The sequence below is a fragment of the Melospiza georgiana genome, chromosome 10 (assembly GCF_028018845.1).
Source record: "Melospiza georgiana isolate bMelGeo1 chromosome 10, bMelGeo1.pri, whole genome shotgun sequence".
NCBI lineage: Eukaryota > Metazoa > Chordata > Aves > Passeriformes > Passerellidae > Melospiza > Melospiza georgiana.
The window spans coordinates 7,619,384-7,635,137 of NC_080439.1; the positions used below are offsets into that span (position 1 = coordinate 7,619,384).

Sequence of the window (15,754 nt, forward strand, 5' to 3'; positions counted from 1 at the left end):
AGAGGGATGTCCCTGGGTTCCTCCAGGCTCTGAGCCTGCAGGAGGGCCCTGGGGACACGGGCACTGTGTCACCTCAGCTGTGCTCACTCTAAATCTATGCCCCTCACTCAGTGTGAGCACACCTTTGTAGCAGGGGAAACAAATTAATGTGAACACTTCTGGGAATACTTTAAAAAGCAGAGAAGGATAAGGCATTCTCCAGTATATTTCTGTACAAGGGCTGGGGCTTAAATTTCAATATGCACTTAAATTATTTATGAAAATGAAAAAAAGCCATTTCATAAATGTGTCTATTCAGCTATTATTAAAATAATAGGTAAGACAACAAAGAAATATTTTTCCCCATATTTCTATCAGGATGCCATTAAAATATCAGTGATTAAAAATGGTTGTATTTCCATAATAGAAGTACATTGTTCTATGGATCATTCTTTGCACTTGAACTGTGTTGATTGAACTAGAGCTTTCCTTTTTTGCTTATTTTTTTTCCTTTTTTTTACCTCCCCTTCAGGAGACAGACAACTCTACTCTTATGAGACCTCTCTTGCCACTTGCTTCCTGATTTATTCTTTCTCGGATGCTACTTTCACTGCAGGAAAAAGGTAGGAAAACATTTCTTTAAGCAGCAGGTTGCCATTGTAAAATGTCACAAAAATAAACTAGAAACTTGATGTAATTTTAAAATTAATAGTCCCAGAGCTAAGCAGCTAAAAAGGTTGACCTTTTTACTTCCTCCATTTTTAAATTTTTATTTTTCTTTAATTTTTGCCTTTAAATGGCAGGAAGGTACCCTTTAAAATCTTACTCTTTAAAAGAAAATATTTTTCTTGCAAAGACACTGTACTATATAAGACTTATTTTTATATTGAATAAAAAATGTAGTCAAACAAGATAATTCTTGGTAGTACCTTGTAATAATTTAAATAGAAGTTATGTTGTTACAATACTGGCTGCAGCAGCAGTGCTGAGAATTATTAAAATGCATCAATATCTGTAAAAAATCACCTGTGTGACTTTCAGTGAAGGAGGCCTTTTGTACAGGATGAGGACAGGAGCTTTTGCACTGTGATGTGATTATTCAAACTGCCATGGCCATAACGCTGTGCAGATGACAGCGACCTTTTAGCCTTGACAACATCAGTAGCAGTCCTTCTTTTTTAGCTTCAAATCCTCTGTTGTTGTTTGACTCGCAGAATAAAATGTGCAGAATCAATCTGCAAAAAATTCTGCCTGGCTTTTATCAAAAAGTATTTTGAGTGTTGATGATCATTGCACACTAAGAATGGGGGATATTGTACCAGAAACATGTATGCCTGTGCTTTGCAATGAGTTTCTTCTTTCAAATCTAAAAACAATTCCCTGTCATGGAGGTGTTTGAAAAGGTTTATAACTCTGTGATTCATTTAATTGTCTGCAATCTCCTTTATATTTGTTGTCATAAGGGCTGAGGCTTTGCAAATAAAACTAAAATCAGTACAGGGAGTCAAAACCAGCTTGTCCCTGGAAAAGGCTTATTTTACTTTAAAGAAAAATATACTTTTGATCATGTAAATAATAACTGCTTTTTGTGAAATCTTGCAAAGACTTACTTAAGCATGTGAATGCTTAATTTCATTCACACATTAAGCCCAGGGGAGTCCTTACAACAACTGCTATGCAGAGACTGGGACAGGCTAACAGGAGAGGTTATATGATTTAAGGTGAGGTGTGGATGCTGGGGTTTGATATCAGAGATTGTTTTGTCTGTCATGTTGTCAGCTGTGTCTGTGCAGCATTTGGGTGGTTTAGCAGTGATGAAAGTCTGTGGAATGAATAGGAAACAGCTGAGATTTAATTTATATATTGGGACTTCTGAACATTTATCCTTTGCTCACTTTTATAATTTGAGTTCAGAGCTGAACAGAATGACATAATAGAGGAAATTCAGATATTTTTTAAAGGGAAAAAAAAGAAAGGAAAAACAGCACTAAAGCAGGAGGAGAGAAAATACCTCTACAAATGCAACAGACATAAAAGTAAGTAAAGGAAAGTTAAAAATTACCATAGGGCAGGCAGGACACCTGCTAAAGAACCTTCTGCTGCCTCTCACAGCTGGAAAGAAAAATGAAAGAGATGCAAACAACTGTTCTGGAAGCATGAAATCTGCCTTTTGTCTTTTCACCCCTCCCTTTCTGAACAGTTACAGTATGCAAAATTTAGGGGAATCTCAAAGTCTGCAGAGGAAAAAAAATTCAGCAGGCTCTGCATATAAAAAGCTGAGCCATGGAAGTGTGCCTCTTTGAAAACAGGAGCATGTTTGGGAGCTTCCCGGTGCATTGAAGAAAGTGGTAATTAATGCATAGTGAATGACTTCGAATGGAGGTTGAATAGGGGCATAACAATGGGAAGTTTTTTTTAGGTTAAAGTGTTGGAAAAAGGAAAGCTGTTAAAAGATAGCTACTGTGAAGCTACAACTTCAATCCTTGTCTTCTCTGACTTTCCTTTATAGACTGTGGTGGGTTTTGTTTTGTATGGGTCTCCAAATACAATGAAGTTAATTTGCACCAATTTCATTTTGTGTATGCTTTGGGAATTTTTTTTTAAGTTTTTTTTTCCCCCTCTTTTTGGCAGGGTTTGGTTCTTTGATGGTGCTTTTGAGCAAATGGTTTGCCCAAAGTTCAGATGATGTTAGCTCCATCCTCTTTTTCATTTACAACATCAAGGGGATTACAGAGAATAACTTTGTTGCCCAACATCAAGGCTATATCTTCAGGCTACTAGAAAGGTAGTTCTCAGAAAGTGTGTCTTCTAATATTTTAGAACCTCCACAGGCTTCAGATAAAACAAGTATTAAATACAAAAAGCTCACAAGGATCCCAAGGAAGGTTAAACTCACACAACCTCCTTCATGTTGAACACCTGAAATGTATTTTTTAGACTGTTGGAGTGTTATCATAGTGAAGACAGCAGTGAAGTCTTATATAACTGAAGGCAGAAAGAATAAAAACCAGCACCTTGTTTAAAGACAGGCAATTTTTAATGGAGCCTAGGCTAAATATAATCTACTTTTGCTATCGAAAAGGGAATTTAGAGAGTGAGCAAGTCATTTTGGAGGGGTCTTGGGGGTTGATTTTTTTTATGGGAACATAAGCTAGTAGATCTGCAATTCTGCTGTGCTTGATCCAAGGCCAGAATTTATAAAGCTTGAGGACCAAAGGAATGAAATGTTTTGGAGAAATAAAATAGGGAAGCTAGTGGGCTCAAAATAGTTTCAAATATTTTCTGTTGTTGGTAGTTCTTAACAGGACTTCCGGCATGGAGCATTTTAAACTCAGCATCTCAATTCCTATCACGTAAGTGTTTATTTTTTCCTAAGGAAGATATGAAACTAAAAATACTCTACAAAACTCCCCAAATAAGTTTTGTTTTCCAATTCTCTAGGGGCAGGCTGAGAAAATTTAGTATTTGCTGCATACAGCCTAGTAAAGCCCTTTCTCTCCCATCAGTTCATTTTTGACAGGAAGGTGGGTCATGCTGGTTAGAATACAAGAGTATGCAAATTTGATTGAAAAGTTATCTCCTTTTGCTGCTTCCACAGAGTTGTTGTCTGTCCTGGCCAGGTGCATATCCTTTCCCACTACTTAACTCCTGCAGGTGTCTTATTACCCTCCTCTCCTTAATGATTGTAAATGGCCTGGGAATTCTCAGGTTCTGTAACAGTGCTCTAAAATGACTATTGTCAAATATTACAGTGATAATAATGATGTTGTTTTAGCTGCATTTTTATTCTCTTTCCCTTGTACACACATGTAAATCAGAGTTTCTGACACTGAAGGAATACTTTATCACACTTCTACTTTTCCTAAATTGAAAATGCTAATATAGTGTTAATTTTGGATGAATCTTCTGAAGTCAATGTCTGCATTTCAACATATCTTCTACCTTGTTAAAACATATATGTATGGTATCAAAAACTTTATTGGGCAAGAAAAAAAAGAAATCCTCACCTTAAATCTGTCCTTTTTTTGCAAAAGATTTTTCAGATTGACCAGGGATAAAGTTGCCAAGCCTAACTTGAGTCTCTTACTTGACCTGTGACATTCTGTTTAATTTAGGCCAAGTTACTGACTTTTTTTAATCCCTGCTTGCCTTTTCTGTCTCTCACTCCCTTGGGAAGCCCTTAGCAGCTTGACATAAATGAAAGGGGTCCAAAAAAGTCATGACCATCAGCCCTAGAGCAGGGCAAGGTGTGCAGGAGTCTGTGCAAGCTGCAGGGGAAGGCTGGAACTTGTCTCACCTTTCCCATCATATCTGAGACTTGGCACATTGTCCATTAGAGGAGCAGTAGCACCATGTGGGATGAAATGTGGGTTGGACTCCTCATCTCTCCTGTTCCTTTTTGGTAGATAGGTCAGTAAATTGCGAGTAAAACAAGGCAGATTTACTGGTGGAGCAGCAGAGGTTGATGCTCTGTATTAATGTGGTGAAGGGATGGTTGTGCATGGATTGTCTCAGTGTCACAACAGCTTTTAGTCCTGGTAATCATCTGTGAGATTTGAGCAATGTTGAAAGGTTTGAGTATGCTAAACACAAAATATGAGCTGTTTGGTAATTTTACAAGTCTTTAATTTACAAAGCTGTGAGCTGATGTCATCCAAAGCAAGGTAATAAGATGAAGTTATTTAGGTTAATTCCAATGGTCAGAAGATGAAGGGTGCAGGATACTTGGCTGCTGAGCACTTTTTAATTGTTCCCCTTGTGAATCTAAAATAGATTTTAGTGATGTGATTCTGTACAAATAAGTTGCTCCTCTCCCTCATTGGGTGCTCGTGCTGGATGTAAGAGCAACACAGGCATGAACGTGCAGCTGTAAATCTGGCACTTTCTGAGTTGAAAAGTCAATAAAGTTATCCTGCTTTTCTAGGCTTGTGTGTGTATGCTACACATCTTCTATAGGGGAAAGAAAATCTGTGTCAGAAAATGTCAGGAAAAGATGTAATGTAAGAACTCCCTCTGCTGTAAAAACTCCCAGCATATAAAATGTGCTGTAGCACTAACCATTGTGACCCAGAAATAAAATGTTTCCTGTGAATTAGAAGGATACAGACTTGAATTAACTGGATGACATTTCCCCATCTGTTTTTTTATTTAATGTTGCCCTTTTCCATTCTCTGTAATTAGTGCATAGAAGTGACAATTGTCATATACCACACTTTGAGCTACAAGGATGTACCACCATTTTGAGCATTTTCCATTATTTTTTTTTCAGTGGCACTTAGAAAACTTGTAGCATCTTAACTCTGCTGAAGCCTATTATTTCTGTGAACTGAAGAGGCAATTTAAAGCACATTTTTTGTTTGCAAACAATTTTCAAATAGAACTTCACACTTTCTGAACTTTTCCCAAGGGCCCCATAAAATCAATAATTGTCCATTTTCCTCTAAGTGACTTTAAAATTGAAGGTCTCAGGATTTTAAATTCAGATCTGGATTTCAGGGTGCTCTCCATCAACACTGCTGCTTGCAGGTGCTCCAAGCAGAATCTGTTTTTTTGCAGTGAGAGGAGATGTTTGGAAACATAATGCATCCCAAGCTGCAGAGAACACAATTTTCCTTTGGAATTTTCTCTAACTTGAATTTAGAGATTATTCCCTGCCCATGACACAGGGTTGGAACCAGATGGTCCTTAAGACCCTCTACCTCCCCACCATTCTCTGACACTGTGATGATTCCATGTCCCTTCCAACCCAGACCACTCTGTGATTCTGTGGTGTCTCATAAATACCAACAGTGCAGAAAGAGTCTGCGCTTTATCAGTGATTCAAGTTTGACATGAGCATGAATTGTTTTATTTTAAAGGTGGGACATTAACAGAATCTTGCCACATGTAAATGTGCTTACAGAGAGTCCTGTTGTCCCCTGATCTTAGGTAGGGTTTTTTCAGCAGGATTTTGTGACAGCTTGACAGTAAATCAGTTCTACTGCAGAGGGTGATGAGACACTGAGCTGGTGACCCTGCTAGCAGTGAAGGTGAGTGACAGGAACTAGAGTACCAGACAGGTTATTCTGAGAGTATGAAAATAACATCTGCAGAGCAACCACTCCAAACCTGAAGCTATTTGTCCATAAGAAATGATTCTGTGTAAGGAAAATTGTTAAAACCTGTAGCAAACTTTATGTACAGCAAAATAGGGAAGAATGTGATATAATTTCCACAAAGACATAAGAGCATGAGAAGTGTGGCTGAAAATTGAAGGTTCTTATAAAGTACAGGTACACTAGATAGTCCAAAAATCCATGACTCTACAGCCAAGAAAAAAGCCTAAAAGCCTTTTCTAGCTCAGTGTTGAAGTGAAAGCAGAGATTAGAAATAAAAAAGCAATTTATAATGAATAGGAAAAGGGGCACTAACAACAATTGATATAGTTCAGAAGTTATGAAGTGTAGAAAGTTGATAACAGCCACTAAAGCATCCAGGATAAAGCCAAGTGAAAGGACAATAATAAAGTTAAAAATGCATTTTTTATATGAAGAGCAACACTGTAGCATAGTTGTGTTACTGGACAGAGATGAAGAAAAAACATCTGTTGTGTGGTACACACAAAAGCAGTGGTATTTTTGTCTTTGTTCAGCATAAATGTGATCCCCAAAATAGGATATGCTTATATATGGGAATATTGACAGAGTTTTGGAAGTCAGGAAGATGGTTCACGTTCTGTCAATGCTCAGGATTATAGTGGTAAAAACAAGCTGATATATCCTGGGCAAAATAATGGAAGACTGGTGTTAGCTTGTATTTCTCTGAAGACAAAGCAAAAATTATTTGGTTATTAGGTATAATTTCTGATGTTTCTTCATCATTAAACTCTGCTATTCCCTCCTAGCTGTGAATCCTATGCAGTGGTCAGAGAGTGGGAACAATGAAATGCAGTGTGATAGAAAGGGGAATATATTTTTTAAAATGGCATATTGTGAATGGAAGTTGATTGTTTTTGCTCTAGGTACTGAATATTGGTTGGGCTGATGACAGGTTGGTACTTTCAGGGTTCTGCATCCTAAAACATATTGAACATTGAGTAAAGAGCCTATGTTATTTAAGGCTGAATAAAATGCTGTGCTGTAGCTACCTTAAAGACCTCAATCAGCAAAGTGAAACAATTAGATTTTTTAAAATTAAGTATTTATATTTTGTTTCTGGTTGATATATCCAGTTTTGTGTAACTGTATGAAATATAATGGCACATGATAATTAGGAAGACAATCTTGGAGGCTCTTCCCATGCTGTTGTTTGCGTACTGGTACACGTCCTTCTCTACTGTGTTAAAACGCCTTTGGCTCATGACTTATCGACACGGTCTGGAGGTGGCACAGGAGCCATTGCCAACAAGCACTTTGGCCATGGGCCTCCTGTTTCAGAGGGCAGGACAGTCAATAGTATGTAGAGGGGCTGCTCTTCCTTGGTTGGCCTCAGTGTTAAAGAATTTACTCACTCAGACATAGCCAATGGTCTAAGGTTCCCTTTAAACCTCAAGCTTTAGGAAATAGAAGTGATCAAATGGCACGTCCCAGTTGGTGTGCTCTGATCCTACCAGCTGTGCTCCTCCTAAAAAAGGGATGAAATGATTAAGATCTGATTTATGCTCTGTCGTGGTACTGCTCTAGCTGTCAGACTAACTGTGCCAAGGCAGTAGGATTTGTCTGCAAGTGAACTGGAGTTCATTCTTCTTTTACATATATTGGTGCCAAGTGTTCTGCAACTCAGAGTGTATTTTTCTGATTTCTTTACTGTTTCTTCAGAGTGGGACTCCTCTATATTTAGATTTTTACTTTTTCTGGAGGCAGAACCCATTGAAATGCACAGCCACAAGGCCAGTGCAGTGGGCAATCAGCTGTTAAATCTAGAATATGCATAGTAGACAAAATTGCACAAAGAAATACAGAGGAAAGTTGTGATGTAGTCAGACACATAAATGCTTCAAGTTCCGCCCACACTTGCCATTTTACAGGAGTCTTACAGTGCTTTACAGTGATGAAGGCACTAAAGCTATGGAGACCCTACAAGAGTCTTGGAAACAGCTTTCAAGCACTTTTGCAGTTTATATAATCTAGAGCTGAAGAGTAGTACTGTGCCTTTTAGACCTCATTTTCCAGTAGAAGGAAGAGGATGACTAGAAAAAGATTGAGGACCTCTGTACGGTTAAAGATGAGTATTAGTCTTTGACTGCAACTAAATTTCCAAGTGAGGGATATTGCATTAGCAGGGATCTGTAAGAATAGTCTGGATAAATCAACATAATCTTGACTAGTATTTATGTCGAAGTAATCCAAGAATAACAATTCTTCTCTGTCTTTGTTTTTCGTAATATTCTTGTAGGTGTTGAAAACTTACAAGGAAACGTGAAGTGTAGCAGAGCCAGGAGAAAGGAAATTTTCACAACCAGTCTGAGGCTTCCCTTTAGCTCTACTAACAGGACATCCAGTCAGAGACTTGTTTTATTTGGGTTTTAGTGAGGAGTTGTGGTGCTTTTCTCGGCTGGGTTGGCACTTATGCTCATGGGTGCTTTTTCAAGTTTCATTAGTGTGAAACTACTGAGCTGCAAATCTCAGAAAAGTGTTTTTCTGTCTTTGTGAGGTTTCAAGCAGTGTCACTTCTGATCCCACTCAGAGCTGTTCACGAGACCAAGCTGGGGTTTGGCATTTCCAGGCCTGAATGGAAATTCGTTGGAATGAAAGGAAATAGTCAAGTCCAAATATTTAATGTTAAAAAGTACAGATATGCTATTTGTTCTGGGACCACGTGAAAGTGAGAGAACATCCCTCTGGTAAATAAACCTTACTTTGCCCATCCCTTTTGGCAGTGGGGTGAAATGCAGACTGATTGTCAGCAGGAATGCCTTTCAGGACATACAATGGGTCATTGGAGACCTACTGAGTACTTTAACAAGTGTGTCAACTGGCATCAAGTGTTCAAGCGTAAGTCCATATCCTGGGATGCAGTAATTTGTTTTGTGTGCTGCTGATACGATAGAGGTTGGAATTTGTGAGAGAAATAAGCAGTTCCCCAAAGTATCTTTAATATATTTGCTAATAAATTAACCATCCAACCACACTGAATGCCAGCTGGGACAAATGGAAAGTAACACATCTAGAAGTGATTATCTAGGGCAGAAGTGACTGGAGACGCAGTTAGGGCAGTCAACTAGTTTAATTATTCCTTTTGTTTAGCTGATTTTCTTGAGAGTTTATCCTTCAGTCTCTGTTCAAATATGCAGTTCTGTTGAGCCACTACCTTCTTATACTTCTTGTTTCTCACCATACAGGTAAAATTAGCATTTTGACTAACTAAACAACAATTTTTGAACATTTGAAGGAAAAATAAAAAGCAAATTTTCAATAGTCATTTTCATTCCATCATAGTGACCTTGTGTTGTCCTTGTTTTTCATTCTCTTTTGCTACCTTTTAAAGTCTTAGCCAAAGATGTGGAGCTAAATTCAGCCCTGATGTAAAACAGCACAGTTTTTCTAAAGCTTTACTGTGTTCTGCTTTGATCCTGGAAGACTCACTTTTAAAAGGTGGGTATGACACAGTTTCTCCTCTGTAAGGAGCTGAATTTTTTTCTCCTCTGATGCTTATCATAGCAGCAAGGAAAGCACAAAATTGCCCTGGGAAGATGTTTCAATAATCAAAAATCTTTCTTTTGTAAAATTATCACAACTAATATTTTACTTGACTTTTGCTTCCAGAAGGTCAGTGGGAGAAAACTTGCTTTGTTGTTTGGACCATTTTTTCAGAATATAGAGGAATTCTTATATTAAACACACTGGACTGATGATGAACTCAGGCAAGATGTCTGCATAATATCCTATACTCTTCTCAGGACACGAAGTGTAATATTTCAAAAAGTAGTAGAAGCTTGTGCAACTGGTGTTTCAAAACTGATCACCAACAGAAAAAAATATGAGAAAAATTAAGGTCCATTGTCTTAAGCTGGTCCTTCCTTGTTTCTGTGACTTGTTAAACCAATGCTTCATTTTAAGGCAGATGAGGTTAGAATCTCTGTCTTCCATACAAATAAATTTTGAGTTGAGTGTAGATGCAAAAATCCTGTTGAGTTCCCTGGGGGATTCCATGAGAAACAATGACTGGCAACAACTCAGTTTTTGATGATGCTGAGAGAGGTGTGGTGGAAGAAGCTGCATAAATGTAAGAAGTGTTAATATGTTGTTTAGATCTCATGTCACTGGAAAATGCTTAACCCTTTATCTCAAAGTTAGCATGAAGATAGTTTGTGATATTAATTGCTCCACTTGTTAATTGGATTACCTCCAAATCTGCATGTCATTCAACAAAGACAGCCAGAAGTGGAATGATAAACCAATTTATGAGTAGAAAGGTATTTGGCAAGACTGCTTTCAGTCAAAATGTCCCTTTAATGAAATGCCATGGGGAGTAGTTGGTTAAGAGAACAAAGTCAGGTTTGTGGCAGGGCTGTCAGTAATTTGAGAGGCTGCACATCTCTGGAGCAGAATCTTGCAGAAAGGGTAATTGCAGTAAGTGTCAATCTTACATATCAAAAAAAGACATTGTGACCAAATGCCAGTATCATGTTCTGTGAGGTATCACAGTTCAAGAAGTAGCCCTGAAGCATTATGGTGTGTCAGATATCTGGACCCTTTGATTGGGAAGTGCTAAAATTTCCAAGAGTTCCAAAAGATGTTGCCAAGAGTTCAACTTGTTTTAATCCTATTTGATAAAGATCTAGGAAAGATGAAGACCTTGCCAAAGGAAGGACTGCTGGCATTTATGAATTATGACTTGTATTGCCAATAGTGAAATAGTGACATTGTAAAGGAGTACAGCAAAAATCTTGGATCTTAAATTAGTGGGTTTTTTTCTTAGTAATGTCATGAGATGCCACATTCATGAACAAAATGGAGTACAGCATAAATTAATAGTCTGTTATGGGAATTGGCTTCTGTTGCTGACAGTGATTAATGGAAACTTTTAACTCATCTCATGTGAAATATTTTCAGGCTTATAGAGAGAGTGATACAACCACCAATCACACTAATGGGCTTCAATATTCTTTGTAACCTACAATAGAATTCTTCATCAGAGTTATCTTCAGCATTTTTGTGATTACCTGGCTTAGCAGTACCACATTTCAGGGTCCTTTAAGACTTGGAAAAATCATGTGGAAAGAGTTTGGAAACTCTTTCCAAGACTAATGGTTGGAAAATATTTTTACTGCCCGCTCACTTATTGATAAAAAAATTTATTTTCAATTTAAATGTAAGAAATGTACCATGTACAATTTAGTTAGCATATGCTGAAGGTATGTTTATGAAATAAGTAGAAGTTCTTAACCTCTGAATAGTGACAAATATGCCTAAAGATGAAGCTGCATTACATATTCAAGTACTAAGTGTGCTTTTTTCCTCTTGACATATCTTCAGACTGGGAAGAGTAAAGTGCTGAAAATAGAAAGCATTAATATTGTTGACAAGTAAACAAAAAGGAAGATTATAGCCCCACAGCTCAGAAAATTGTAGCGAATGCAGCCCTCAAGTTACAGTGCAGATATAGTAGAAATGTATGTTTTCTACAGGAAAAGCTTAGAAAATGAGCATGACCTTTTAATGCACAATCACAATGTTTTAAATAATGGCACAGTATTAAGGTCCACTACTAAATTTGTTGTAAAGGAGGAAGGTGCACCATATGTAGGGATTTCTCTTGTCTGATACAGTAAGTGTTGAAATAAGCATTTCTGTCAAAGGAACTTAAGCAGTCACAGAGAGCATTTAAAAAAAAAAGTGTAGCAGAAGTAACGTGATTTTGAATATGTCTCTAAACATTCTTTTCCTATTCATTCTGAGAAAAAATGTTTTGGTAATATGTTTAATTTTTTTCTTGCCCCCTTTTTTAATGGATTTTAGGGGAGGTGGGGATTATTTTTGGTATATTGTTTCTTACATTCCTAGGGATTTTATGGATCACAACATCTGTAAACTGAGTGGATAAATGGTATAGAAATTTGTCCAAACTGGTATTTCAGAACCAATTGCCAACATGAAATTGCCATTGGCTTAAGCTGGTCCTTTCCTCTTTCTGTAACTTGTCCAACTGGTGCTTCAAACTGGTATGCTCAAGTGATAGCCCTTATTCAATGGATTTTCACAGTAAAAGTATTACTTCTACACTTAGATAATACTAATTCTCATTCTAGGCAACAGGCACTGTCTGCATGGAGATCAAAGGAAGTGTTTACTTTAATTGGAAATTCACTTGTATTTTTATTCTGAAAGTTGAAGGGAAAAATAAATACTTATTTTTTCAGACTTCTGTTGACCTGTGACTTACTCTAGCTACAAGGACTGAAGTAAAGGCAAGATAGTGCTGTTCTATGTCTTTGACATTACCAAGAAAGACAATTCTGGAATCTGTGAAACTTGAGAAACTGGCTGTTCCATAGCCAAAATCTCATCAGTTCTGCCATATTAAAAGGTTTTTAAGTGTCTTCCATTTCTTAGGGGATGAATATTTGCATAAAATTTTATTTTATCACCTATACAGTAATTCAATTTTCATCTACAAATTAGATAATCCAAACCATGTCTCCAGTGGATTGAATTCCCTGCACTCACATGTGCTGTCATCTCCTACTCATGGGTGGTGGAGAAAAACTCCTTGGAACTTAGTTGGCAATAAAGCAGTCATGGATTATTGTTACTTATGGGAGGAGCCAAATTGGTCAAGAGAAACCCTGTTGTCAGACCACAAATGGCATTTTTTCTGCTGGAAAAAAGCCAAAGCAAAAGGCTCCCAGCCAAATCCTTCTATTAACCAAAATCAGTTCCCCACCCAGTCCTCTCTGCCAAAATAAAACCCCACTGTCTGTTCTTACTATGATGCCACTGAAGCAGCAGCATGATTGCTAAATTTTATAACCAATAAGCAAACTTGGAAAAAAAAATCTTTTTGGATTGAGGAGAGACCTGGCAGAACTGAAGTATGTGCCAAAGGTTTGAATAGGCCTCAGAAGAACTTTTTATATCCAGCTGTCATGACATTAGGGTTTTCCTGGTGAAAATGTCTCACTCTATCAGGCCAATGTTAAAAAATAGAATTGAAAAGAAAAAAGCCAACTCACACCTGGAAAATGAGAATATAGATGTTTGGGCCATGGACATTATGGTGCATAGGCAGTTTCCAGGTTTTCCTATCTGGCATTGATGATTTTTACCCAATTTTTTCCCCTTTCTGTTGCATTTTCTTCCTGTGGGTAGCCCCATTCGGGTCATGATGCCTAATTTCAGAATTACTGTACTAAATGTTTGGATTTGGTTTTTTTTTTTATTTTTAGTGTCAGCACACCTGAGTAAACTGCAAATGTTTGAAAAGCAAATTGAGTAATTAAAACCCAACTTACTGTATGTTTAGAAAATTTTTGTCACTAGTAGATGGTAGCAAGGGGGGGGAAGAAAATTATTGAGCAAGAAAGGGCTTGTCAAGGAGAGTAATGAGTTAGGAGATGGATAAACACAAGGCAAGTGATGAAAACAGTGACTGGTAAGAGTGTTGGCAAGAAATGAGCAATACATCAGCAAAAATGTTTCACACAGAGGGATGGACTGGTTGCTCAAGTTTCTATGACTGTGTGACCTGTCACCCCAGGTATCTTCCAAACCACAGAAGATAGAATAAAGAGTTCTATTTTGTGTTTCATATGCTTTTTAAAAGCAAACATTTTTTTTTAGTTATTATTTGAATATTAAGGAAATGTATTTGATAATCATCTGTCACTTCATCTGAATAATTAAAAATGCTTCATGCTTGAGCTGTTGGTGTGTCATCACTTTTTCAAATGATATCAAGTATAAATAAATTATATTAGTTACAATAAGATGCAGTTTTTGTTTTGATGCAAAAGACTGAAATGAAAATTAAAGGGGTGTTGCTTGACTAAAAGAGTGGGGTGCATGTTAGTCTAGAGCAGGCACTAGACTTGAGCAGAGAAAGTGATAGTGAAGCAGATCAATGGATGTTAATGCTCCCTTTGAGAGACTCCTCATAGAAAAGCACATCCCTTTTTTTCTTTTTCAAAAGTTTGTCATTTACGTATCATGTAATGAGCACCAACTTTTCAATATGTCTCATTCTACTCAACTAACACACAGCCATTTTGGAAATCTGTCTGTAAGAGTCATAGTAAAAGGTCTGGAAATCTGAGCCTTACTGTGGAGGCAGGATGGTGAAGAAGTTCAGTATTTTACCTGGTATAAAAGTGTATACCACAAATTTTTTTTTTCTTTTGAGGGCTTCTTTTCTTAAGTTGGGTAACATTTTCGTGGTAGTGATATACTTCAGCTCATCATTTTGCTGTACTATAGCTGGTACAGTGATTGTGTTGTAGCCTTTTTTTTCCTATTTTTTTCCCATTTATTGTTCTCTACCTCAACTTTCTGAACTCAGAGTATCTGCACTGCCAGTTCTGTACCTTTCAAACATTATTAATCAAGTTGTAGCTGACTTTGAATCTCAGCATCTTATTGTTGGTATAAGAAGAATTACATCATCTATTGTTGGGTAAATGCTTGAGCTGCGACTTGTTCTCAAGGAGGCAAAATAATCCAAGGGATTGGGGTTTTTTGTTTGTTTTTTGTACAAAAATCATAGTCACAGCTTACTGGCAAATGTCTTTCTCCTGGAAAGAGTTATTTTAAAACATGCCTTGCTAACATCAAAACATTTAAAGCAATTCAAAGCTTTGTATCTTGCTTCCCCTGAGACCCGGCTGGCTGCAACAGGTTGAATTTCTCCAGGTTAGCAGTGTGTCTTTGTCAGCCTGGGGAGACTCAGATGTGGTACCTGACAGAAAGCAATAGTGTGAATCCAAGGTGTGATGATGTTGAGTAGCAGAATTATTATGTTGAAGGCATCTGGTTTGTCCATCAGCCTCAAAGGACACAAATGTGTTCACATTGTTCCTGGCTCCTGCCAATCCATACTCTCTGGAAGCCATGTGGTAAAGGAGGCTCTAAAACAATCAGGTTTAGTACTTTGCTGGTCTCACCACATCAGGTTTTGTTCCCAAAGGCTTAAGGTGTCCCTTTCCTCAATGCAGCTGCTCTTGTTTCCTGGTAGGGCTGCCCGGTCATGGAGAGCAACCCATCCATTCCTGGTCTGCAGTAACTTCAAAAGTGTTTCAAGGTGAACTTCTGTATCTGTTTCCTCTTCTGAAAAGCAACCTTGGTTCTACCTTTCCACATGTTTTTCAGATATCTGATAATATTTTATTGCTCTGAAATCAATAATCATCACGTTCTTGTGTATATACATTGAATTTTATGGCTAAAGAAAACCATGCATTCATTTTTGCTTTCTAGTCCAGGATGATGCAGTCTTCTGGAATGTTGTTTTTGGAAACCTCAGCTACAGCAGACTTGTGCAATAGAGCTGAGTGACAAATGATGTGTGGGGAAAAGCAGTGGAAGGATGTCCTGTTGTTGTATCCCTGAGAAAATCCCCTTTTATGCACGGGCAGCTGCAGTGTCTTCCCTCTGCGTGTCAGTTTGTAACCAGCACAACAAGAGAAATCTGTCAGTGGCTCTAAGCACAGTAGGTCAGATACTTTGATAAGCATATATCTGCCTTGGCTAAGTAACAGCTACATCCTAAGCATTTAAATCCTGGTAACATCCACAGGAGGTGCCTTCTGGCAGCAGGGTAGAGGAATGAGGCCCTAACGCTGCCCCTGGTGTTCCAGAGCTGT

General features: G+C 37.7%; 1 long non-coding RNA gene across 1 annotated transcript in view; it reads left to right on the plus strand.

The window, feature by feature from the left end:
• Positions 1–516: 516 nt before the first annotated feature.
• Positions 517–15,754, plus strand: part of LOC131087765 (uncharacterized) — a 139,406-nt gene continuing 124,168 nt past the window's right edge. Inside the window, exon 1 of the long non-coding RNA XR_009114915.1 lies at positions 517–602. This is a non-coding gene — a long non-coding RNA (uncharacterized LOC131087765). The remainder of the gene's footprint in view (positions 603–15,754) is intronic.